Source organism: Ixodes scapularis, unplaced genomic scaffold, assembly GCF_016920785.2.
Source record: "Ixodes scapularis isolate PalLabHiFi unplaced genomic scaffold, ASM1692078v2 PGA_scaffold5__190_contigs__length_132052651, whole genome shotgun sequence".
NCBI classification, from domain to species: domain Eukaryota; kingdom Metazoa; phylum Arthropoda; class Arachnida; order Ixodida; family Ixodidae; genus Ixodes; species Ixodes scapularis.
This window is the reverse complement of record NW_024609880.1, coordinates 39,742,207-39,757,165: the sequence shown is the minus strand read 5'-3', so window position 1 is coordinate 39,757,165 and position 14,959 is coordinate 39,742,207. Positions and strand designations below refer to the sequence as shown.

The 14,959-nt window shown below is 49.4% G+C and overlaps 1 pseudogene; it reads right to left on the bottom strand.

The window, feature by feature from the left end:
- LOC115322560 overlaps positions 1-9,863 on the bottom strand; it is a 30,202-nt pseudogene extending 20,339 nt beyond the window's left edge.
- Positions 9,864-14,959: the final 5,096 nt, after the last annotated feature.

Sequence of the window (14,959 nt, the reverse complement as noted above, 5' to 3'; positions counted from 1 at the left end):
CTTACGTTATTTGGCGACGGTACCAGTCATGAATATATTTAGACCTCGATCATTTTGATAACGCTGCATCAAGACGCGCATGAACGCATCTTGCATGCAGCGCATCGAAAGCCACAAAAAAAAAAAAAACGTTTTATGTAAGAATAACAAATCCTAACGCACGCACATCGCACGCCCGACATAGTCTACACCAGGGTTCTCCAAATCCCGGCCCGTGGGCCAAATCAGGCCGGCGGAGGAATTACAGCCGACCCGCCCGAAAGAAGATTGCATCTAAAAGCGGGTTGTCTTAACCACATAACTACTCATAATGGACTATCATCGTCACCATTACTATTGGTTGTTCCATGTTTCTCGTCTCTGTAACTATGTGAAATTCCTTTGAGTTATTATGTATATCGTACTTGGTGTCCTGTGTCATAACTATGGCATATTATCATTATCAAATCTACCATTCTAAGTAGTGTTCTGCCCTGTGTGAATATTCCAAGGTTCCTATGCGCTTTGATTGATTCCTGGATAGTTCTCTGTGTCACATTTATATTTTAATGACATATTTGGCGAGTGGGTTAATAAAGATTACATAACTCGTACACGTAACAAACATATATTTCAACCGGCCCACTTTCCAATTTTTATTTCGATCAAGTTTGTGTTTCTGCCACTGTAAGTCTCGCCTGAACGTTAATAGAATGCAGCCTGGCGCCTTGCCTTCCGGTTGTTTTAGCTGCCGACCTTGCATACTCACCTGCCTTTCTCTGCCCCGTGTGTTTTCCAATTATACCCGTCCCTATTATTTGCAACGTTTCCTCTTAGTGGTCGACGCCCATGAAGCCAACCGACCATCCGTGATGCCAGCTTAGTTCTCCATTGTTACCAACGACATAAATATCAACGTTTGACCTTCAGTAAATGTCGGCTTGTCCGCGCCGACGAGCATGAACAAATTCGCAATCAGAGCAAAGATTACCCTAATTACAAATATGTAATTACGGTAGTATTTCGCGAAAAACGTATGCACATGTTTCTTGCAATTCTGATGTGTGCAAATGGCAGTTCTGTGGCACGCCCGCACTACAACCACAGCCATCATCCTCCTAAAAATGCCGGCATCCGCAGATACCTTTTTCTTTAAAGGGAATCGACTTACATATCAGGACGTATAATAAAATTCTGCTGGTTTTCCATCCGCAATCGGATAGATATTTTTGCTAAATTACCCAGCACAAAAGAGCTTGCCGCGAGTGTAGAAACACGCGCAGCGCGTGCTGTAGTTTGCAGTAGTAAATGCTCTAAACCAGAAGCGTAAAACAAATTTCATCTGTCACGCGCGTTCGTCAGTGCCTCATTTCGATTATCTATTTCAAATATTTTTTTACGGGAAAGGCGAGCGTGTGCGCCGCGTAAACATACATCGTCAGCATTCTTCTCGATGCTTGGGTAATGTATCAATAAGTCTAATGATCGCGCAAACTTTATTTATAATATGGAACGCATGTTTAGTTTTGCAACATCAACTATGCAACTTGATTGGTCGGATTGTCTTATTGGTAAAATGTTGTTTTTAATTGAAGAACTCAATTGTTGGTCAGGACCCGTAAACAAGCATCCACGTGCTTTCTTAGGACTGTGTAAAATTTTGTGTTATTTTTAGTGCTGTGTAATAAAAAAAATTACATTTTATTGATATGTTTTAGGAACCAGTCTGGCTGTACCTGCTATCAGTGCAGTCAGAATGGGTGCACCTACCATGGCTGCAGCGCTCATGCGAAAGAAGTCCTGATTAGTCATTAGATGTGTGTTTGAAAAGTAGGGGCGTAAGGATACTCGAGTTTCGAACTCGCATCAAATAATGATTGTCCGCATAATTCGATTACCTTTCGAATTCCTAGTATCGGAGTTTTTTAATAATTCGATACATCGATTGTCAGTACTGCTGCCGAGAATTGGACTCCTTTGGGAAGTCGGTTATTGTAGTGAAATAGACCTCGCAGGCCTGTTTTGAATCAAGACCAAACCTGCATTCAGCATCCTTGACTAACGAACAATCTCGACAGGGTACTTTGCCTCATGTCTTTTTCGAACGAAGCAGTCAGGGTCCTATAGCTTTTTTCCTCCGTCGACGAAAGCACGAAAACCAAGAACGTCGTCATTTTTAAATCAAGGATCTTGCGTCACCTGGATCCAGCTCTGTGGACTAAAACCCTGTTCTCCATGGATGACAAATAACAGTCTAAGAAACCTGGAGTGTCTACTTCCCCGTAATGATTTTGGAAAATGATATCGCAGCAATCTACGGACACAGCATAACAAATGAAGAGGCTGGAAATATGTTTACATCAAAAAATAATCTGAACTATTGCACTCCTTGCACATGACGTTTCACCATGCCCGGTGCCACAGCGCAGACTCCATATATTGCGTTAGCATTACAACTCTTGTTGTCACGAAAACCCGCCGGTGTCAGTCCGTGCGTCTGTTTCTCAGCGCCGTGTGTGACGTCGCAAGGGGAGTGGGGTGAACAAGGGTGGCCATGTGGGTTAGATGGTTCATACTGACCAAAAGGCAAACAGCGCACAGTAAACGGGAACTAAAGGAAGTGCAAACAGGACAAGCGCTGACTGTCAACTGAACTTTAATTAAGTGGAGTGGGGTGGTGAGGAGTTATCGTGCAACCTTTTACCACGGCGGAGGGGCGATAGGAAGAGGGTAACGCGTACTGACGTCAGCGCGTTTCTACCAATACCAGCGTCGCAGAGCTGGCGCGGAGCCAGAGGTGAGCAGGCGCCGGGCCGCGTTGGAATGACGCCCAGCTCAGTTGCCGCTCCTGCGATGGACGTGGTTCTTTCCATGAGTGATATGGCTGACCGTATCCAAGAGCGACGACGGCGGAAAGCCGAGGACACGCGTCGGCGTTGTCAGGCCGGGACAGAAGAAGAGCGTAGGCGTCGTTTGGCTGCTGCCTCAGAGGCAAAGCGACGGTAGCGTACAGCGGAGGACGAAGGAGAAATGCATTATTAAACTACAGAAACGCGGTGATAAATGAATGGCAAGGGGTTCTAAAGAAGTGGAAAGGCGTGGGGAAGTACCAATGTTAGCGCATTTCCATTGGATAAATCCCATTCATCACCGAGAAAATGTTTTTTTTAAAGTCAACACATACATTGAGACAGGTCATTCCCCATGTTCTTTCTGCTGATTGCTGCGATTGGCGTTCCCATGTGCTTTCAGGGAAAGTAGATCTCTAAAGTTCTTATTCTCTTGCCAGATGGTAAAATTTAATGCCAGTTCCATTGACTGGCTTTACCTTATCGGCGAATCAGCGCGCAGCACTCTTGGCGCAGCGCGGTGCGCGTGCTACGCCACTAGTCAGGGTTCTGAGCTCATTCATTTAATGTCAGTCGATGAAACTGACATTATTTTTATCGTGTGGCATCGGTTATAAAAATACAAATCAGAGCGATTCTTATACCGAGCTGTTCTTCTAACTCGTTGTTCTGCGCGGCGTCGCGCGAGGTTCAAGGGCAAGACGTGCCTCGATTCAAACGGTTCATGTGTCCGTTCACTCATCCAGAACGCTTCATATCACACGAGGATGGGTGAAAACATCCGCCAGCTGTATTAAGTTTGTAATTTGAGTGTAATCGTTAACACTGCTTTTTTTTTCTTGTGCTTTTTTATTTTTGTTTCTTGTGCCTTGCAGGAAAATATGCACGTAAATGTGTTTCCTCACCTATGAGACTTTTTTTTAGTTCTGTGAATATTGCAAATATTTGCTATTTGTTCCATTTCTACACCAAACGTTTTGGGCACCAATTGGCACTACTCAATTCGAATTCGATTCGAGTTGAAATTTCACTATAGAACAGTCCCACTAATAGGTGATAAGGCTTGGGCTATCAGAAGCGTGTGACAAGACAGTAGCGCCCCGGCGTGGCTCCTAGCAAAATAATTTCTCGTAAACGTAGTGTGTAAGAGCCGACCTCAGTTTTAATCAACGTCCTTTTAAATAAACACAAGTTCGAAACCATAATTTTTCTAACTTCATTTTATTTTTATTTTTTCACGAGACACAGAAATTGAGAGCACAGATTCACTTCGCGCGTTAGGGAAAACAGCAGCGTTCGTATCAATCCCAGTACGTCTACTCGATCCCCCAGCGAGCGACGAACAATCTGATAAAAAGAGGAGCGAAAAAGACTTCGCAAATACATTTATGAATTACTGGCAACTTGAAATGCTCGTCCCTTAGTGTTTTCCGGGAAGTCAAACACAATGGGTAGAGGCATATCCGAGCGCAGATTAATGAAAACGAACAACAACAACGAAATGTCGACGCGTTGCAGTCGTTGCCGCTTACAGCTGCGGGGGACGCCTTTGAAACCGAGCTCCCGAGCAACTCCTGCAAGTTGAATTGCGTAAAAACACATAAAAAGCAACGGTAGACATGGAAGCGTTTTTCAAATGTCGAAGTGCCAAATCCTTACTCCGTAGCGATATTCGAGAAGCACGGCCGCGGCAAGGCGCAGACGAGGTCAAAACGCCGCGGTTGCTTTTAGAAACCGAAGCGGGGAGCGCTTCGCTATACGTTATGTGGACGCTTGTTATTGTGGGCGCTGTCAACTCGCTGTCAAGGCGAGGTGGCACGGCCCTTTTAATGTGTCGCACGCACCCAATGCACTTTTTTTAGGAATAGCTCAACTACAAATAAACACAATTTTCTTCAAAGTAGTCTTCTTGAAAATCCACTACTGTTCCAGCTCCCACTAGCAGTGGTGAACGTCTTCAAGTGAAAGGGTCTTCAGCTACTACTTGGTGATTACGGGAAGATTCGTTTAGTCCTGTCCCTTTGTTTCCCCCGTTTCCGGGGTTAGAAAAAGGTCGTTCGGCAGCGATTGCTGCGTTAGGACGTTTTGGATTTTCGTAGACGGTTCTCATATGACGACATTTTGGGAAGAATTTCAGCTTGGTGGAAAACAAGTCATTCCAACTCTTTTGTTCCGAAGATGGGGACTCTGGCAATTCTGGAATGACTTTTTGGTCCCAGCTTCGCTTTTCAAAATGGCGATGTGACGGAGAGTGTGGTCGTGATGGAACATCCAAGAATTTGTAATGTCCGGCTGGGAAATGTCTTTTACAAACGTTCATGCATTTATGTTAAAAACCTAGGATGATGCTATTGATTACTTACTTGTGTTTCATGTAACCATTTTTTAAAAACATCACCCTAACAGGATAATAAAATAGAATAGTATTGAATTGAATATTATTTATTCATCTTGGCTATCTTCGGAGGTACAATTTCAGAGGCTACCGAGTTCAGGGTAGCCGCTGGTGTGCGGCGACCCTGAACTTTCTTATTAGGTGTGGATTTCGATATACAGATGTAAAGAATATGAATATATATATATATATATATTGTCCCGAATAACTCACGATGAGGCAGGAGAGCACGGAATAAACTAAATATATAATAGGGGCGAACTTGTGCCAAAATAAAAATTACAAGGTATCCTATGTTATCGCTAAGACGACTTGAGGAGAAATACCCACGCGCCGATACATTAAAGACAGACACGTAATTTACTTAATTCACTAGATTCGTTTTAATTCGCTTTGTCATGCATCTTAAATTTATTGCCTCTAACTTGCCTGAGTGGTCGCGTAAACATGATATGGAACCTCCGAAGACAGTGCGCTCTCTGACGTGGCACTTTTGGCGCCTTTTGAATGGCTCAGTCGGATCGTGGCGTCGCCTGTGGTCTCGGGGATAGCGAACCTCCGAAGACAGCGCGCTCTCTGAAGACGCACTTTTGGCGTCGTTTCTACGGTACAAAGGTTTTAATACCTTTCGTGTCGACGACATATTTTCTAAAGGTCGACTGACTATGAGACAAGGCTTTCGTCTTATATGATCAAGCGCTTGGGAGAGACTGACTCCGGCTCGCTACGCGGTACAACTTATGTACACGCCTGGGCTTCTTTCTGGAACAATCGGCGACAAGGTTCGGCGCGTAGACCATTCGGACCTCGAGTAGGCAACAGGGTTTTTGAATTCATCAGTAGGAGAGATCTATAAAAGAACACTAAAAGGTGCATTCGCTCCCAGGCATCGAACCTCGGCCCTTTGCGCGCGAGCCAAGGACGATAACCATTCGGCCACAGGCGCGCTTGTACGGAGAGGCGTGTGGAATTACTCCCTGCTTTAAAAATTAATTGTCTCGAAGCAACATGCAAGGAAACAAAACAGAACAAGTCGAACAAAAGAGTGCCATCAAGCGTAGCGCAGGATCACAGTTCACAGTCCTATCGCTTGAGGTGCACGACGTGGACAACTTCAGGTTGTGGTGGACAGCGTGATAATGCTCTTGTTCCGTTAAGCATCACCTCGCAGTTCATATCTCAGAGTCGACGAAGCACCTTTTAGGGTACGAAGTAGTGCTTCAGGAGTTTCCTCCTTAGACGTGTCGTCGTAGGTGGATTACAAACTGGTAGCAGCACGCAAAATATACACAACGGCAGGATTGGACAGGACGAGCGCCGGCGTTCGTCCTGTTTATTCATCTCGTTGTGTGCTTATGTTTTGCCCGCTGCTACCAGTTTTTTTATGATGAATCAATTCACCTGCATCGCTACATTGGTCGTGTCGGGGTCCAGAGGCACACGCGGGCTCCGGGCTTGAAGTGAACGTCGATCTGACAAAGTTTGTACCGGGCAGCGTCGACACGTTGTTGATCTTGAATGCGGAGTCGTCTAAGCTGGCGAACTTCTTCGGCTCGTTGAGCAACGCCCTGGGCGTCGTGGCTCCCGTTGTCAGCTGGTTTGTGGGGCAGCATCGAGTCGAGCATAGTTTTTACCTTTCAGCCTTGCACCAACTGAAACGGTGTAACTTCTGTGGTCTCTTACACCGCAGTGTTGTAGACAAACGCGACGCAGGGTTCCTTGACCTACGCCTTGTGCTCTACGTCGACGTACATCGAAATCATGCCTGCGATAGTTTTGTTTAGTTGTTCTGTTAGTGCATTTGTCTGCGGATGGTACACAGTGGTTTGGCATTGGCCGGTGCTACTGAGACGAAAGATATCTTGCGTTCGCTGGGCCATGAACGGTGAATCGCAGTTTGTAATGAGAACTTCGGGAGCGCCGTGCCGGAGGATGATAAACTCGATGAAAGGGCACTATTAAAAATACCTCTAAAGGGCCCATCAGCCTTGAAGGATTATAGAACTCACAGGACTTCAAAACCCGTCATGAATACCCTACAGAAAAACCCTTTGGAGATACCCCACAGAAAACCCGTCAGCCCCACAGCCCTTCAACCCGTCAGATCTTTCAGCCCAAACTCCTTTGCCAATCAACCCTTTACACGCCCAAATGACTAAATGAATGAAAAATGCAGCTAAAACGTTATTAGAAACTTATTTCAGACATTTTAGCTTGACATGCACATTGTAACTCAAGAAGACGATAATAACCAACGTTTGTTCCGACCTGGGCGCAAGCAGCTGTAGATGAAAGCGATAAGATCAAATAGGAAACAATAAACCTAAAAAAAATACTTTTAAAGTATTCACAATGCGCAGGATACGGTGGAACGCTGACCCCGACAGCCAGGCTTGCGGCGAGCAGGCCGACACCGACCATCATATTCTTGAATGCGCCGAACAACGCGGCCAACGCCGAACTGGGGTTCACCTGTGGAACCAAGGAAGAAAGTGGACGGATCCAAACAAACCAATGGGCGAGCCCTCAAAGACATGCTCACCTTCCACGGCACTGTGGGTTCGTGTGCTTTGATGAAGAAAAGAGGGGACGTCCGACTCTGGTGAGCTCGCATTTTCCCGGCCAGGGCCGGTCGATATAGACAGACCACTGCCAGGATGTGCGCTTCCTTGGCTGGAGCTCGCACTTTCCTGGCCAGGGCCGGCGAATATAGACAGACCACTGCCAGGATGTGCTCTTGCTTGGCTGGAGCTTGCATTTTCCCGGCCAGGGCCGGCTGAGAATCCTGGCAGTGGTCTGTGTATATCGGCTCGGAAAATGCGAGCTCCAGCCAAGGAAACGCACTTCCTGGCAGTGGTCTGTCTATATCGGTCGGCCCTAGCTGGGGAAATGCGAGCTCCAGCCAAGGAAACGCACTTCCTGGAAGTGGTCTGTCTAAATTGGCCGACCCTGGCCGGGAAAATGCGAGCTCCAGCCAAGGAAACGCACTTCCTGGCAGTGGTCTGTCTATATCGGCCGGCCCTGGCCGGGAAAATGCGAGCTCCAGCCAAGGAAGCCCTTCCCTGGCTGTAGCATGGAAACATTGGGCCAGCAAATACAATGAAGTGCCAGGCCGCCGGACAATCGTATTCATTGGGCGATACTGGGCCAGCTTACTGCAATCAAGCACCCATATTGTCCCAAGCTGGCCCAAGAAAGTGTGCTACCTGGGTACGGTGTTGTTTTCGCTAAAGTTCTCTTTCTACAGCACACCTTAATGGATGGAGAAGGTTTTCAGTGTTCCTATAAAAATGAAGGGAACCACAGTTTCTTGTCCTTATGCTCGATGAGTACTCGCAGTTCAGGATCATCTCTTTGGAGTGCTACTATGTTCACTATATCCGGTGTGCCAAGAAAACACTCGTCGTCGTCGTCTCCAATGCAGGCTGCACCACCTTCGAAGGGGTCCTGGATAGACAATCGGAGTCACTGTGCTTTCGGCTATAGTTGTACACCACAGTCACATCAAACTCCTCTAGTTGTAGACTCCACAGGGCGAGGCGTTTTGAGAGCTCTTTCGGATTCGCGAGCCAGTACAGCGAGTGGTGGTTTGTAAACACTGGGAACGGACTTCCGTTCAAGAACGGGTAGTAGTAGTAGTAGTAAACAAAATTTATTTGCGCAAGCATGGGTTAATGACTGAACGGGAGACCCCTAGGGTCGCCCCGCCAGCCACCCCTCAGACGGCGGCCTGAACCCTCTGGGTTTTGGGGGCGTCTTCAGCCAGCTGGACTAGTTGGTTCTGCACGGAGGGGTCGGAGCAGAGCAGTAGGGTTTCCCAGCTCTCCTGGTTGTCGATCTTCTCCAGTAGAGGGTGGGACTTGCGGTCGATCCTGCTGCACTCCCACACCATGTGTCGGAGGTTGGCGTGGCCGCCGCAGAGCTTGCTGTTTGGCTTGTACTTGTCGGGGTACCATTTATTGAGTAGGGAGGGGCTTGGGAGGGAGCCCGTCTGGAGACGGCGCCAAGCCACCGACGTCCTCTTGTCCAGCGAGGGGTGCGCGGGTGGATAGCGTAAGCTCTCGCCAGTGTAGTTTTCGAGAATATTCCTGAACGTGACCAGCCTGTCACCCCTGCCGCTGAACCCTTCTCTGGCCTTTTTTTTTCGGTAGGCCCCCCCCCCCCCCCCCCCCAAATAAAAAGGCCAGAGAAGGGTTCAGCGGTTCCCCGGCCCGGTGAGCGAGTTCTCGGGCCGCGCCGTGTGCCTTCTCGTTGCCGGAAATCGACGAGTGCGCCGGCGTCCAGATGAGCTGTACTCTCGTTGACGTCTTATTGGGGTCGCCCAAGACCTTGAGCGCGGCTGTATAGAATCTTCCTTTGGCGAACTGCCAGATGCCTTGCTTCGAGTCGCTGACGACGATGCGTGCCCCCCGGACTTGGATCGCGAGGGCGATGGCCACCTCCTCCGCTGCTCCCGGTTCCGACATCTTGATACTGCAGCTCGAGATCACTTCTCCTTGTTGGTTTACCGCTTTTGCGACCATGGCGCCCCCGCCGGCTTTAGCAGCGTCCGTATAGAGGACGCCCTCCGCGATGCTTAGGCGTTTCTGCAGCGCCTTGACTCTCTCCGCTCTCCGTTCCGCGTGATGCGTCGGGTGCATGTGCTTTGGGATGTTTGGAATGACGAGGGCTTCCCTGACCCGCCTAGGGACGTCAGCCTTCTCCCACGTTTGCCTCTCGTAGCGGATTCCAAGGCTGGCCAAGATGTGGCGGCCCGTGGCACTCTTCGTTAGCCTTTCCAGCTGCGAAACACGCTGAAGTTCTATGATCTCCTCAACCGTGTTGTGCAGACCTAAAGTCGCAAGCTTCTCGTTTGAGGTGGTGTCCGGGATGCCGAGTGCTCTCTTGTAGGATTTTTTGATGAGACAGTTGAGCTTGTTCGTTTCCGTGAGGCCGAGTCTTAGGTACGGTACTCAAGTACGGGTGAAGCTTGGCAATAGCCCGAACGACCGCGAGGCATTATTTTTCTGTCGTGGAGTAATTACCCTCCTCCTTGGACAACGTTCGGCTCGCATAGGCGGTCAGCCGCTCTGTTCCTTTCAGTATTTGTACCAGCACTGCACCACGGCCCGTGTTACTTGCGTCCGTGTGAATTTATGATAGTGCGTGCTGGTCGAAATGGCCGAGCATGGGGGTGTTTGAAGTCTTCATCTCAGCACGTCGAACACCCGATGGTGCACTTCTGCACACTGAACCTTTCAGCGTATTTTTTAGGGTATGCCAGTGGTACAGAAAACCTTGTAATTTTTTGAAGGAAGCGTTTGTTGTAGGTACAAATGCCAGGAATCTTCTTGCGGCCTTCATGTCAGACGGCGGGGGAAATGCGTCTACGGCAAGCGTCTTCTCAAAGTCAGGAAGATATCCTTGCTGCTCACGACGTGGCCAAGGAGCCTGAGCTCATCATAAGGGAACCGACATGTCGTTGGCTTGAGAGCTACTCCAGCGGCCTTGATGGCTTGGAGTAAGAGTACGGCACGGAGTCGTCCTAAGTGCTCGTCAAAGTTGCTGACGAACACTACAACGTCGCCGAGGTAAACGCGACAACTCTGCAATTTTAAGCCTCCTAAGGCGGTGTAATTGACACGCTGAAAGCCCTCGCCGTTGTACGTAGTCTGAAGGGCATCACTTCAAATTCGTGCAGTACGTCGGGCGTTAAGAAGGCAGTTTCCTCCCGGTCCCGTTCGTCAACTTCGATCTCTCAGTAGCCTCTCTTCAAGTCCATCAACGAAAAGCATTGAGAGTGGCGCAGACGGTCTAGATTATCGTTGAGGCAGGGAAGCGGGTACACGTCTTTCTTTGTCGGAGCATTGAGCCGACGATAGTCCACAGAATCTCAGGGTTCCGTCTTTCTTCACAAGCGCGACTAATGACGCCCATGAACTGCTTGACGGCTGGATGATGTCATCGTCGAGCATTTTCTTAACCTGTTCTTAGGTGACTTCCGTCTTTTTCAAAAACACACGGTACGGTGATTGGTGAACTGGGTGCACGTCACCGTCGGGGACAATGCGATGTTTCGCCACTGGTGTTTGGTGAACTTTCGACGACGTGGCAAAGCACTCACTGTATTCAGCGATTAGATTAGCCAATGGCCGAGGCTTCGGAGCTGGGAGCTCCAGGACGATGTCACGCTGCGCCGGCGACGTGCTCTTGTGCTTTGATGACGAGGTTTCTTCAGAGAATTCGGTGACCACGGCTGGCTTTTGAAGCTCCTCAAGTGGACCACGGTGGTAACCTTTGTTATGTGCTGCGACTTATCTCGAACATTCTACACGAGAAGGGCTGTACGTCCTTCTTGGAGATCCGTTATGCCTCGTACGACGCCACTACCTTTTTCAAGAAGCAGTTGGACGCTGCTTTCGAGAAGAACTTCACCGCACATGGCTCCGTCGGTTATGACGGGTACAAAAACGCTCGACCGCGGCAGCAGGTTCACATGGTCGGCAAAAGCTCGGATCTCGTTTGACGTCGTGTTGGGCTCCACCGGCGGCGAAACAGGCTTTAGGAGTGTCACCTGGTTTGCACCGAGGTCGATGATGGCGCCATACTCGCAGAGAAGGTCCATTCTGAGGATAACGTCCCTCGCACACTCTTGCAGAACGATGAACTTCATAGGGAATGTCTCACCGTGGACCTGGACGCAAACATTGCATTTCCCGAGTGGTGTAATGTGGTGCCCTCGGGCGGCTCGTATTTCAGGTCCACCCCACTTCCGCATTCAGGTATCATTCGTTCATTTACTAATTATTACTAAAGATACCTCGGTAACTTTCAGATTTGAGATAGATACGTCAGTCAAAAATCCATGTGCATTTGCGGGCAGAGTGTCGAACCGGAATCGAACCCAATCGAACCAAACCGGAAACCGGAAGCGAACCGTTATTTTTAGCCGAACCGGAACTGAACCGAACCGAAGTCTTCGCCGCCATCTTGGAACTGAACCGGAACCGAACCGAAGAAAATATAACAGTAACCGGTTCAAAACGGTTCAAGGATTTTTTTTCCTTTTTTTTTATCACAAAATGAATATATAGGAATAAAAAATTTGCATCTGTATTTCTATCTAGTGATCAAATCGGCATATACAGAATTGCAATGTATTCTAAATTGTGGGTTTTCGTGGCGCTTTTGTATTGGAACTATTATTAACTATGTGTTACGTTGTCACGTGACTTCATGGTGTCAATACATGCTGTCAAATAATGTCACGTGACTCACTGCGTCAAACCGATTTAATTCGAGGAAGTCGCTAGATGTATTAGCCTTGTTGACAGCGTGACGTAATATTGCCGTGCGCGGGGTCACGAACTTGTCGAAGATTCTTGTTTATTCTTGCTCCGGACATACCTTCTATCGTTTATCCCTGCTTCTGTTGTTCTAGAAAGTGCGCGTTCATTCTCGCCCCGAGCGCGCTACGCTCGAACCTTCGCCGAATCTTCGAGATAGTGACTCACTCTAGATAAGAGGCAACCCGCAACCTTGCCGAGTGAGTTTCGCCTCAGCGTTCGATCTCGCTGCTTCGCCGCCTTCGACGCCCGCGACGCTCTGTTGTTATCTTTCTCTTTCCTTTTATTTTCGGGCACAAGTTCGCCCCATTAAACGTTCAGTTTGCTCGGTCATTCGCCGCCTCGTCACTTGTCATCCGTGACATTCTGGTGGAGGTACGGGGTACCGCATGTCCGTGCAGCGCAGCCCTCCGAGTTCCCGCAGTACAAGCCCGAACCCAAGCTCCCGAGGACCCCACGAAGACCAGATCGACACTCGATCAAGTCGCCGCACCCAAGGGCTACAACCGGAATACGGACTTCTACCACCCAGGACCAGGCAGCCGACGATGGCCAACCAGTCGCAGACGCAGGCCGCTTCTGCTGTCATCTACCTGCCCGTCGCACCACGGACGGCTGCTCCGTTCCACGGCGAACTCCACGAAGACGTCGAAGATTGGATCGACCAATTCGAACGCGTCGCCCGCCACAATGGCTGGACCAACGAGAAACGGCTGCAAAACGTGTATTTCTCGCTCGAGGGGACTCCCAGGTGCTGGTACGGAAACCACGAGTCTTCATTGACATCCTGGGACATTTTCAAAAGCCAGCTGAAGGCGACATTTGTGAACCAGCACCGCCGAGAGAGAGCCGAAGACTTACTGCGTACCAGGACTCAAGGCCACAACGAGAGCATCACCGGCTTCGTGAAAGACGTTCTGCGCCTGAGCACCCGCGCCGACCCTCAGGCTACAGAGGAGAAGAAGGTTAGAATTCTCATGCGGGGCGTGAAAGAAAGCATCTTCGGCGGCCTTGTTTGTAACCCTCCGACAACTGTCGAAGGCTTTGTCACCGAGGCGACTAACATCGAGCGTGCCCTGCAAGCCCGAGCCAGTCACTACCATCGACCACCCGGCCTCGCTGCCCTTGCGCTGTCTAGCTTCGACCTCGGCTCCAGTCTCCCAGACATTCGCGAGGTAATTCGAGACGTCGTCCGAGAAGAGGTCAGGAAGCTCCAGCCTGCTGCCAACCAACCGGCTTCGCTGTCAATAGCCGAAGTCGTCCGCGAAGAAGTTCAGCGGGCAATCCAGCCGGAGGCTCCTGCTACCATAGCGGCACCGGAGGAGCCCGCTGCGAGCTACGCCGCAATGCTCCGCCGAGCACCATCAGCACCGCGTCCGTATATGGCGCCTCCCCGACGTGTGCTTCCAGAGCCGCAGCATCCCCGACGCCAAGAAGATCGGGCGCACGCTCGTCCAGAACAAGTTGCGCCAAGGAAGACCGACGTGTGGAGGACGGCTGATCGACGCCCGTTGTGCTACCACTGAGAGGAAGCCGACCATATCTACCGACGATGCCCCTACCGCCAGCTGGGCCTACGAGGGTTCGCGCCCAACGACCCTCGACCACGTCTTGGAGAGCGACCTCGGGACATCGAGGACTACCTCCGCCGCTCTTCATCTCCTGAGTCGTCTCCCCGCCGAGTATTCCGTTCGCCATCTCCTCGACGCTCGCCATCGCCCTTCCGCCGGTCTCGCCGAGACAGCCTGTCACTAGTGATGCAAAACTATCGATAAATTGACTATCGATACTATCGATAGTTTTTCCAAAACTATCGATAGTGTCTCAGAACTATCGATAGTCGACTATCGATAGTACTATCGATAGTTTTTCGATAGTCAACTATCGATAGTACTATCGATAGTTTTTCGATAGTCGACTATCGATAGTACTATCAATAGTTTTTCGATAGTCGACTATCGATAGTACTATCGATAGTTTTTCGATAGTCGACTATCGATAGTTTTTACTATACTGGCGGCTAACGATACTATCGATAGTGCTATCGATAGTCTTGCACCACTATAGTCCGTTACAACTCAAGAAGGTAGGGCGAAGATAAGACGGGCCGGGGAGGAGGAAGCAGACGGAACGCTTTAGAGAGAAGGAGGTTTCACCGTCTCTTCTCCAGCGTTCCGTCTGCTTCCTCCTCCCCGGCCCGCCTTACCCTCGCCCTACCGCTCGCCTCCCCTTTCTCCTCCCCTCGCCCAAACTCTCGTCTTCGTCATCACTGAAAGCTGAACGAAAGTTGGGATGGTAAGTGCCTGGCCAAATTGGTGTCCCATTTGAAAAAAAATAAATAAATAAATAAAGCGATAAAAAGAGAAGAGGAAGGGACGCAAACTACTAGTGTCGCAAAACTATCGATAGTA